The 12,037-nt window shown below is 37.4% G+C and overlaps 1 protein-coding gene across 3 annotated transcripts in view; it reads right to left on the reverse strand.

The window, feature by feature from the left end:
- Window positions 1-12,037, reverse strand: part of ARHGAP15 (Rho GTPase activating protein 15) — a 622,754-nt gene that overhangs the window by 135,219 nt on the left and 475,498 nt on the right. The window lies entirely within an intron of this gene.

Raw genomic sequence — 12,037 nt, forward strand, 5'->3', positions numbered from 1 at the left:
TGCATTAAGTTAGGATAGCTAGAGATCTATGCAAAACTTTCTTTGTGAAACCACACGATAACACTATCTTCTTAATTCTGCATCTATACAATATTCCAAGCCCAGAAGAGTGACATAGATTCTTTAATGGACCTACCTATTATCAATAACTGTTTTTGGTTTTTTCTTTGTGAATGAAAAGTTTTAGAGATTTTTTTTCCCACCTCAAAAGAGAGTCTGCCTGTCTGACACCAGAGGCCTCCAATTATGAAGCACAAAATTACTCTTGTGTTCCTTTCTACCATGACTTTGAAGAATCATAATTCATACAAATAATTCACAATGAGGGTTGTTTTTATTGCAAAGTAGCTATAAAAACTAGTTGATAAAAGTTGTCAAAATACCTAATAAGATGATACTCAAAAACCTACAATTGTTTAATATGAAGTGTGTGCTTATTGTTTTTTGAACACTTTTATTTATTTTATTTTGAAATAATATATTTACAGGAAGTTCAACATACATGAGTATACTGCAAAAGTCTCTTTCTAGTCTATCCTTAGCTACCTAGTTTACACCTCTACAGAAAACCTATATTGTCAATTTCCCATGTATCCTTTCAAAGATGTTTTCTATACTCAAGCAACATTATCCTCAACTACCACTTTTTAAAAAAAACACTAACAGTGGGTAAGCTGGGACAAAGTGAGAGAGTGGCATGGACTTATATACATTACCAAATGTAAAATAGATAGCTAGTGGGAAGCAGCCGCATAGCACAGGGAGATCAGCTCCGTGCTTTGTGACCACCTAGAGGGGTGGGATAGGGAGGGTGTGAGGGAGACGCAAGAGGGAGGAGATATGGGGACATATGTATACATACAGCTGATTCACTTTGTTATACAGCAGAAACTGACACACCATGGTAAAGCAATTATACTCCAATAAAGACGTTAAAAAAAACCCAAAACACTAACAGTGATATCTATGCACTGTTCTGCATTTGATTCTTTTCACTTCATTATATATCATAGAGATTACTCAAAATTGGGACACAGAGAGTATTCTCTTTCTTTTTTTACAGCTGCATATTTACTTTAATGGATGTACAATAACTGACCAGTTTCCAAATGTCAAATATTTTTCATAGTGCTAACGTGAATAATCTTGCACTTAGATCATTTATATCTAAGTATGTATCTGTGTGAGTAGAACAAATTCCTAGACCTGGAATTTCTAGGTGAAAAGTTGTGTGTATATTGTAAACTATTGATAGACCTTGCCAAGTTATCCTCATAGCCAGTGAACCAATTTATGTTACCATCACAATATTTGAGAAACTATGGTTGATTGGGAATATATATTCATTACTGCCTGTAACTCTTCTCAGATGCCCATGAATAAATCATGCCTTTGACTATATAGTTGAAAAAATACATAACACAGAGTAAAATGAGGAAAGATACAGACTAAAAATATATATAAAGTCTTTGTTAAACATAAGAGAGACTTGTGAGAGATGTAACTTCTGATAAAGGAAAGTCTGAATATTTAACACAATTGATGTTTAATAAATATATAACAATAATACAGTTGATCCTTAAACAACCTGGGTTTGAACTGCAAGGGTTTACTTATACACAAATTTTTTTCAGTAGTAAATACTACAGTGCTACACGACCCATGGTTGGTTGAATCAGCGGATGCAGAACCGCAGTTACAGAGGAACTGCATATATGGAGGGTGGATTATAAATTATACTCCGATTTTCAATGGCATGGAGGGTCTGCCGCACCTACTCCTTGAATTGCTCAAGGGTCAACTGTAACTACAAACAAAAAATAAACCCAATAACAATGTCTTCTGATGAAATAAAAATCTAAATAGGAACAAAGTCAAATAAAAGAAAAAGGACTGAGCATGCTGAAAATGAAATGAATGAATGGAATTCCATCAATTATGTCAATTTCAGCAATACATTTATAGTGTAAAGTGAAACAAACCCATCAATCAAATAAATTAATATATTCACTCATTAAAAAACAAAACACCTATAAGATGTCAGATGTGCTAAGTGCAAGAGGCATGGTTGGGAAGGCAGTTATAAATGAGGATCGAAATATATCTAAAAAATGGTATATAATCTCTTAAAGTCTGACAGTTCTTAAGTTCTCTAACATCACTACTAGGATTGTGCTGTCTCTAGGGAAGGAGCTACTCCCTTTAATTTTTTTTTTAAATTTTATTTATTTATTTAAATTTTTTTGCCCCCTTTAATTTATATTTGCTTCATTAGTACACAGGCATGCTCAATTAGTTGCTTAATAAGTACCTTTTAAATAAAGATGATGATGATAACTATATAAACTTCCAAGTCTGAGAGTTATCTACAGTTCCTCTTGTAGAAAAATAGGAAGACATCATTTGCTATGGTCTCAGGTGACCTGTTAGTAGTAAACACATTTCCAAGCAGCCTAGGCAGTTCTGGCCCATATGAGCCTCATCCCTCTCTGTAGAGCAGAGATGTACTTAGGCTAACTTCACCACACATGTTCTCACACAAGAAAGTCAGTGGAGGAAGCTGTAAATGGAGGAGTGATGTAAATGGAAAGATACAGGCTTCTTCGGCCAGGTGCTCTTCTCCTTGCTTTTCTTCTCTTCCAATCTAACATGAAACAAATCTGTGGCACTAACTCCTGGGTCTCTGCCTCTGGTTCCTGATGTCACCCATGTCTATGCTGCTAATCTTAACCCTGGCCTACATTCTGCTTCATTTCAGATCCTGTTAACTATGTTACTCATCCTAGCTTGGTAATCCCATGACTCCTGGGGCACACCCTAAATAATTTAACTACAGCAGTCTCCTTTCATCTTTGGTTCCCGCTTTCCGCAGCTATCTGCAGTCAACCACAGTCTGAAAATACCAAGTGATAAGTTTTAGAGATAAATAGTGCATAAATTTTAAGTTACCAGTCATTCTGAGTAGCTTGATGAAACCTCACCCAGTGCTGCTTGGTCCCCCCGGGACCTGAATCTTCCCTTTGTCTAGCGTAGCCTCCGTTAGTCACCTAGTAGCCATCTCGATTATCAGATTGACTGTCACGATATCACAGTGCTTGTCTTCAAGTCACCCTTATTTTACTTAATACTGGCCCCAAAGCACAAGAGGGGTGATGTTGGCAATTCGGATATGCCAAAGAGAAGCCATAAAGTGCTTCCTCTAAGTGAAAAGGTAAAAGTTCTAGACTGAATAAGGAAAGAAAAAGAGTTGTATGCTGAAGTTACTAAGGTCTGTGGTAAGAATGGACCTTTTATTCATGAAATTGTGAAAGAGGAAAAATAAATTCATGCTAGTCTTACTGTTGTACCTCAAACTGCCGAACTTACGGCCACGGTGCTTGGTAAGTGCTTAGTTAAGATGGAAAAGGCATTACATTTGTACAATAAGATATTTTGTGCGTGTGAGAGAGACCACATTCATGTGACTTTTAATTCAGCATATTGTTATAATTGTTCCTGTGCATTGGCAGGAGTGAGCAGGATGGATCAGAGTGAGTATATGGACGAGAGGTGGTGTGTCCAAGAGGTACCAGGAGCAAGGAGCTCAGCTGAGAGGCTCTGTTGTGTTAAAATACTGCATATTTACTGTGGAAAAACAATATTTTAAAGGAAGTCAGGAAATAAGAGAGAAAAACTCAGGTGTATTCATGAAACCATTGCACAGTGGAGAAAGACGTCTAGAGAACTGATGGTTAGGCATGTACAAAGGATTAAAGTTCAGAGACAATTATTGTGTATCACATTTATCATAAGTTTGAGGAAGTCAAAATATTCTATTTTCCTGAAGTTTATAAAGATCTGCTGGTGGTTGGAAAGTGAGAATCCGTTTGGATTATATGACCAGAGATGAGACTTCAATGGTGTTTCAGTATCACGCGCTGCTTTACCGACTCTACAAAAGGGAATTACAATTAATTGGATTATGCTGGTCTCCACACGCTGATTGTAAGAAAGTATAAAAGTGTAACTATTGCTAACAGGTCATACCTATCATCAATCATGGGATTTGCTTTTTACTTACCAATAAGATTAATTCCTTCTTTACAATCTTTCAATTTGAAGCCGTTTTAATTACAGAGTTTAGAAAATTCAAAGGAAAAGGCAAACCTACTTTCAATGTATTATTAATAATTGACCTCATCTTTATTCATCTTTATAATGAGGGAAAAAGAAATGGATGGTTTATTTATTGTTTAGAAGATTTTTACTTACTTAAGATACCTTTGCAATCTTTTCTGAATTTCAATTTAATTAGAAAAGTTTTGTACTTGATTTCTGTAAAGTGCTAAGCCTGGGGCTATGTTTCTGGGGATTCATGGAGATGTGGTCTTTGTTTTCAGGGAACTTAACATCTAATAAAGGACTTTGGTCTGCAAACCCCAAACGTCATTACATGGCTAAGTGGAGTGTTAGATTAAAGGTATGAACTACTAAACATAATATCTTTGAGCCCTTCTCAGGCACTATTCTAAGTGCTTCACACGTATTAAGTTATTTTACCTTCACATTAACACATGCTATAGGTGCTATTATTTGTTCAGTTTTACTGATAAGGAGATGGGTCCAGAGATTAAGTAATTTGTCCAGGTTCACTCAGGTATTTAGCTAGAGTCCAGTCTGTCTGGCTCCAAGCCTTCAGAACCCTTAGTCCCTCTGCTAGCACAGAGTATGAACTGGTGCATTCTGACTAGAGTGACAGATGAAATTTCTCTAAGGCAATGGCAGTAAGGGATTCATAGGATTCTGATGGACTGAGATGGGTAAGGAAGGATGTTCTAGGTCATACAAATGTGGCCTCAGGACTAGCCATACTGGCATCACACAGGACATTGTTAGAAGTGAAAATTAACAAACCATATCGGACCTACTGAATCAGAATCTCTGGGGTGCAGCTGGCCATCTGTGATTTAACAAGTCCTCCCAGTGATTCTGATGCATGCATGCTAAAGGCTGAGAGCCACAGTTTCTAGCAAACAGATACGAAATGGATGAAAGTTTGATTATTGTCAAACAGCCTCTTTATGGCTAGTGCAAAGGTGGGTTATGAAATGTGGTAAGAACTTAGCTTGGAAGTCGACTGCCTTCACTTCCATGCTGAGAGATTAAATGTTCTTCTTTAGACAAGAGAGAACCATCAAAAGTTTGAGTGGGGAGATAATACCATTCAGACTGTATTTAATGGACACAGTATTTGAGAAATGAAAAGGTAGGAATACGCAAATTATTTAGGAAGCTATTGCTGTAGTTCAAGGCACCATGAAGGCCGAAACTAAGTGGTTTTTGTAGAAACGCAAAGAGGCTGAGTATGTGAGGCCTTAAAATGTAATGAAAGTAGTGGTGGTAAAGGGAAAAGAGAATCAAGTGAAACTATTGTTTCTAGCTAGAAGGATGTTGATGTGTTGACATAGCTGTCTTGTATTAGACACCTGAGAAAGAGTGGCTAGGAATTTTTTTTTTTTTTTTGCGGTACGCGGGCCTCTCACTGTTGTGGCCTCTCCCGTTGCGGAGCACAGGCTCCGGACGCGCAGGCTCAGCGGCCATGGCTCACGGGCCCAGCCGCTCCGCGGCATGTGGGATCTTCCCGGACCAGGGCACGAACCCGTGTCCCCTGCATCGGCTGGCGGATTCTCAACCACTGCACCACCAGGGAAGCCCTAGGATTTTTTGTTCACTCCATTTGTTCTCAACAAGAAGATGCTAGGGAGTATGAGTTTGGTTTGGGTATGCTATTGACGTTTTCAGGTGGCAATGTCCAATAGACATTGGGATATTTGAATATGAAGCTTAGCAAAGGGGATAAAGATTGACTAGGTCAATTTGAGAATTATCAACATAAAAGTAAAAGTTGAATAACAATGATTACTACAGTAATGACAACAAAAGCCGTTAACCGAGCACCTTTCATGTGCCAGTCACTATGATAGGCACTTTACACACATGATCTTAACTTCCACAGCAATCAAGGAATGTAGTACTATCCTCACTTAACATGTTAAGATGTAAGGACCAGAGAAATTAACTTGTTCAAGTTCATACAGGAAGTTAGTGTCACAGCTAAGTTTTTAACATTGTTTCCTGACTTGCAAACTTTTTTTTTGCAAGACTACCTAAAATAATAAGGGAGGAAAATGGTCAGGTAGAAACAGAGCAAGAAGAGAAGAGTGCCATTTAAATATATGTTCTGGAAGTAAGAATATAATTATTTTTACATGAGTTTATATGCAAACAGCTCCAGACTATGAGCTCCAACCAACAACATGGATTCTTGTGTTAATAGTTAATCTCCCAAAATCAGCATCTACACAAATCAGCTTGCTTGACAAGGTAAATTCCATGGTCTCTAGAGGAGCGGCAGCAGTCTTAAGACCACGGAACAAGTCACACTTCGTGATTCAGGTCATCAGTCCTGAAGAATACCGATCACTGCAAACCCAGTGCTCTCTGATGTGTTACTGATTAATAACAATTACTATGTTGTAAAGTTTATGGGGCAAAACACATATAAAGTTGAGAGAAATGAAACACACGGACTGATAGGTGTTTCCCAGGTTCAGTGGCCATGTCTATGCAAACAACAAGTTGATAGTTTGAAGTCAAATTGGAATCTTGTTCGGTCAAGTACAGATAACCTGTTAGATTTATAACTCTCCCCCTTAGTCCAAAATATTTAGAAAGACAGTGCTAAATGGTGACTCCTAGTTAAAGGTATAACATGATTTTAGGAACATTATGTTTTAATTTTCTGAAAATCTAGGTTACATTTCCTTTAATGAACAGAGCTACTTTTAAGTGATAGAACAGCCATAAGTTAATTTAAATGTGTGATAAGGCACTTGAATAAACCTCCACAATACGTATCATTTACAGATTGTATTTATATACTGAACACACCTTTGTAATGTACTTTAAAGACTACGATTTCTTATTCCATCCATTCAAGGCTTCTACTATGTGACACAACCTGCCATTTAATCTTAACTTTCCACTTCACTCAGACCCCTGTCATCTGTTCCTGTTAAACTGGTGTACTCACTATTCCCAAACAAGAGCTGTACTTTAAAACCTCCATACTTTGGTTCTTGCTCATTCTTGACCTAAGCCATCATAGCCACTCCCTCCTTCTACCCCAACCTACCAATTCTTTAAAGCCCAAAGGAAGCCTTCACATCTCCAGAAATCCTGCCTAGAGCGAGCCACTTTTCCTTGATCTCACTTCACTTTGAAAGCTGAGCACTTATTGCCTATGACGCCAATTTGGGGATTAGGCATTAACAATCACTGCATTCTTGCACTGTCTCCTCCTGCCCTCTGCTCTCCTGCAGATGCCTCCTATTGGTTCAATCTAGTTGGAAGCCTTTTGGTAAGGGGACCTCGGTGATATAGTGCATATAGGTCAGATCCTGGTTACGGAGCAAGGTAGTGAAGAATGCAGAACCAATGTGGGGTACAAACAGAAAATTACAATCATATCAATCCAATAGTCTGTTCGTTGACACCTTGGAGCCAATTGCCCAGAGAAATATTTCAGAATCTCAAAACAGTGTAACTTGGTTTTTAATACTGTAGAAACTTTCTGGGTGGAGATGGGAGGGACAAAAATCTTTTGTGTAAGGCCATCCCTAACGTCCTTAATCCCATAAAGACTCACATGTACATGCACTTATTTCAATGTGTAATTATTGACATAAACACAGCTGCTCTCTATGTTAAAGGAACATTAAGCTCACAAAAGCATGGAAATTCCTACTTAGAGTGTCTACTCCATTCTTAACATGGCTTGTTGTGCCCAGATGCTGCGTGTAGTTTTGCACCATTTAAAAGGCTGATGTACAAAAGCAAAAAAGGTGGTAGAAAAATTAACTGAAGAAAAGGAGAGAGCCATGTAGAGTTGTCCTATTCTTAAATTTTATTATGCTCTAATCTTCATAATGGCTAGGCACAACAAAACAAATTAAGAATTAAAGAAGAGATAATTTGACCGTGGATTTTTGGATTTGGCGGCAGGAAAGCTACACATTTAAAGAAACACAAGACACGTACAGCCAGAACAGAATACTGAAATTGTGTAGTTTATGTTAAACTTAAAATAAATAGAGATTTACACTTCCCTTTACATCCAGAAATACATGAAAAGTTGCAAGCCAGCCCACAACAAAGCAATTGACAAGAAAGATAGCATCTGCTTTTCTGTCTATTCAAGCTGAAGTTTTTCATTCTAAATGCAAGCAATGCTTCCCAAGTTAACATAATTAACTCATGACAATCCTGAAACATCATGATATAAGATACAGATGGAAATTCAAAGCTTAAGAATGTCAGCTAACTGCATCAGGATTATCACTTTTTTTTAAGTGAACAAATCATAATGCTAATTAAAACAGGTGTTTTTATTTCAAACTCTTTTGCATGTTATGAAATTACAACCAGGGTTATTTGTTTATTACTCTGCTGTGAAACATACATCTTAGAACAAGGGGATCTGTGAAAACAACAAAGCAAAAAGATAAAAAGAATGACACTCAGCACTGCTTTCTGACACAACAGAGAACCAGTCGTTCAATTAGTTAGTAATTTCCCTGTGACTACTTGACAGAATCTACTAATTGTTAATCTTCTACTAACTATTGCTTTACATAATTAATTATATCCAAATAAAAACAACAAAGACATGTGGGCCAGTTGCCCTTTTGAGAATGTTGTTTTCACGACTGTTTCTGCTTACTGACAATATTTCCAGTATGAAAAGATATTAATCTCACAGGAGAAAAAACACATTAAACTGCTAGCACACTCTGTCTTTTACCTTGCTTATAGAGCACCCGCCACCCCTCTACCACCACCAAGGACACAACTACAAAAAACCCTGAAGCTACTAACTGCTTTACACAAATCTATCCTCCAAGCAATTCGTAACAGCCAAAGTCCTTTGAGTTGGGATCTTTCATGTTAATTTAGCATTGCATAAAATTCAGAGTAACCCGTCCAGAGGTCAAGCATCATTCATCATTAGTTGAAGTGACATTTTCAACCCTTCATATTGCAGCTGCTAAGAAGTGGGGTGGAAAGGTATTCTTTGGGAGGAAAAAAACAAGACTCAGAACACAATCCTTGTTCTATCCACAGAAGAGAAAACAAGGTGCCTCTATGTCAGCATGATAATATGCTTAAATTGGTGATGTCATTCTTCACTAACCCCAAAGTCACTAAGCACATGGCAGCTGCATTCCTCCACTTAGGAGTTCTAGTGGAGATCAGTATTAACCATTTTAGATGTAAATGAAATCCTTTAGTGGGGTGGAAAACATAGCTTTGTGAGCTGAAATGATGATTTATATCCGAATCCTATCTTGTTTTTGAGAGATTACAACTGTTAACAAGGATGCCCTTGTTCTGGTGGCATCCTCCAGGCATAAAAAATTCTGGGAAGCTGAGTATGATCACTTTTGAAACTGCAAAACAGCATTCCAAGGCTTTGCAGTAAACGCACTGCCAAATTAGGGTCTAGGAAGCTTTGCAGTTCACAAATGAAAGATCACTCTCTTGTGGGATTCCTTCCTTTCTCTGAAACATTAAGGTCCGGACAGGAAATGGAAGCAATTGAAATGAAAAAGCAATCAGAAAAAAATAGATAACTTATATTTAAATGACTAGTAATTCACAGGGCTTTTGATAATGCATAGATGTTTGCAAAATTATGAGACATCTCTGGGTTCTAACATACCAGGATATTTGCTCTAGGAAGTAAAGTCTCTCTGGCAAATATTGAGAGTTCAGACACAAGTATTATGAAAAGTTCCAATGAAAGAGGTGAGATCTGGAGGTCTCTGCTAAGACTCTCTAGTCTCTCTTTGAGTGGCCTTAAACTCTGACCCACAGGGTAGAATTTTGAAACACTGTAGAATTTTAGTGCTAATTCTCCTCCCAAGTCAGAGCAGTGTGATTGAAAGGTATCTGTAGTAATTGTTTATGATGTGTAAAATAACCATTTTCCAAATTTTGCAAAAATCAAAACTAAAAAGGACATTTCATTTGGGAGAAGAAAGTAATTTCAAGGACTCCTCCACGTTGATGGATTTGAATTATGTATAAAGTTGTAATTCTGTTGCATTATGTCAAAACTCATATAATGTAGCATTTTCATCTGTAATGATTTTCCTAGTATTATTTAACCTTCTCATCCACTGTGTTTGGCTAGGATCATACCTATTCAAAAGAGGCAAGTGGAGTAAATAATGGCATATGATTGTAGCAGGTGAGATCACAGGTCCTGTGGATTCTTACACATGTGGTCAGAGCCTGCAGTGGTCCAATTTTTAGACTTGACCCTGAGGGAAATGTACACCTTTTACTTACATCAAAACCATATGGGATTTCTGGCATTGAAACTTCTTTACAGAGTAGGCTTTAAGTTTGGATATGAATGTCTCATAAACAAGCTGACAAAAAAATAGAGGCTGTCCATACACAGGAGTCCAAGGACTGTTATAAATTACAAATGTCTTTTCTATTTCACTGCTAATTACCCTGACATGGACTGAGCACACACAGAGATCAAATTGGGGTGTTAAAGGGGTAGTTATCTGAATAATTTAAGAAATTATTTTTACTAAGCTACTAAACTAATTGAAGCAAAATAACAGATTATGTTGGTATCATGCATCACAGATAAAACACACTCACATTCGGCATCTCATTAAATACAACAATCCGGGAAAAAGTTATTATTGGCATTCTCTGCATTTTAGAGGGCAGTAAAAGAAGGTTCAGTGAAATAACTACACAAACACTGTAAACAGGAGAACCAGGATTTGAACCAAGTCTTTGAGTCAAACACTCTTTTTGCTGCACCATTATAGCACCATTGCTGCTGTTTAAATCAGCTTCCATTTTAATAGTTAAACCATATCTAGGTGGAACTATGAAGAAAGCATTCGGGGATAAAAATAGTAAAACCATTTCAAATTCAAAACACAGGTAGTTTGAAAGTCACAGATGAATGGTTTTAAGGTAGGTCTCAATTAGCTCCCTGTGGTCAATTAATTTCATCTCTTTATCCTGGAAGGGGAAAGTGTCTTTACATTAAGTGCCCTGAATCTGCTTCATAGTAGTATATGTTGGCATAACTGTTACTTGGGGATCATTTATGCTTTTTTCCTGGGACCTGTCCTATTTTCAACCGTGGGTTTCAAGCACTTTGACATGAGGTGCTATGTCTCACACTTCTTCGAGTGCCTTGCTTCTGTGCAGGTAGGTACTTTTTACATTGTTCCCTTAGGACTATGTCTTTACCTGGATATATAGTTCAAAGTGCTAATTATGTGCTAGTCCCAGTGAAAGAGAACACCAAATGGAAAATGCTTCTCATGTGAGAGTTCAGCCACGGAGCAAAGCAGGAAGGAGCTGAGAGTCAGAACTCCTTACTTCAAGTCTCTGCTCTGTCCCTTAATCTCTTAGCATCAATTGTTGGGTTGTTGTGAGGATCTATTAAAGGAAGTATATGCAGAAGCAACCTATGAAACTGCAAAATATTACGCTATATAAGGCATTACTACTCCAATCTTTTCTTCACCAGAATAGAGATGCTCAAGAGAGTAGGACATTTAGGAAAAAGCACAGAACATGTATTTGAGATTTAAAGTTGTCTGAATGTCACTATTTAGTTGCAGCAAATTCTGTTCTATATTATTTAGTTTTAGTAGGAGTATAACTTGCATGTATCAAATCCTGGTCATCAGGACTAAAATACTAAAGCTTTATCTAGAGGAATTAGGGAATATCTCAGTAGCTACCTACATACAATACTTTCTCTGAAGGGGCATTTTGTTTATACAAACAGGCAAAATGCCCCAAATGTGCAAAATGCTGATGATCGAAATTTTTTGTAACTGTATGATGTTTAAATTCGATAAATATTGGGAAGTCGAGCAGAGAGAATTCTCTAAATGATAACTGTGATGACTCTTCTGCTTCGGATGTTTGAAGAACAATGTAGAAACAC

This window comes from Aethalodelphis obliquidens, unplaced genomic scaffold (assembly GCF_003676395.1).
Source record: "Aethalodelphis obliquidens isolate GAN/ISIS:26980383/991018 unplaced genomic scaffold, ASM367639v1 scaffold2, whole genome shotgun sequence".
Lineage (NCBI taxonomy): Eukaryota > Metazoa > Chordata > Mammalia > Artiodactyla > Delphinidae > Aethalodelphis > Aethalodelphis obliquidens.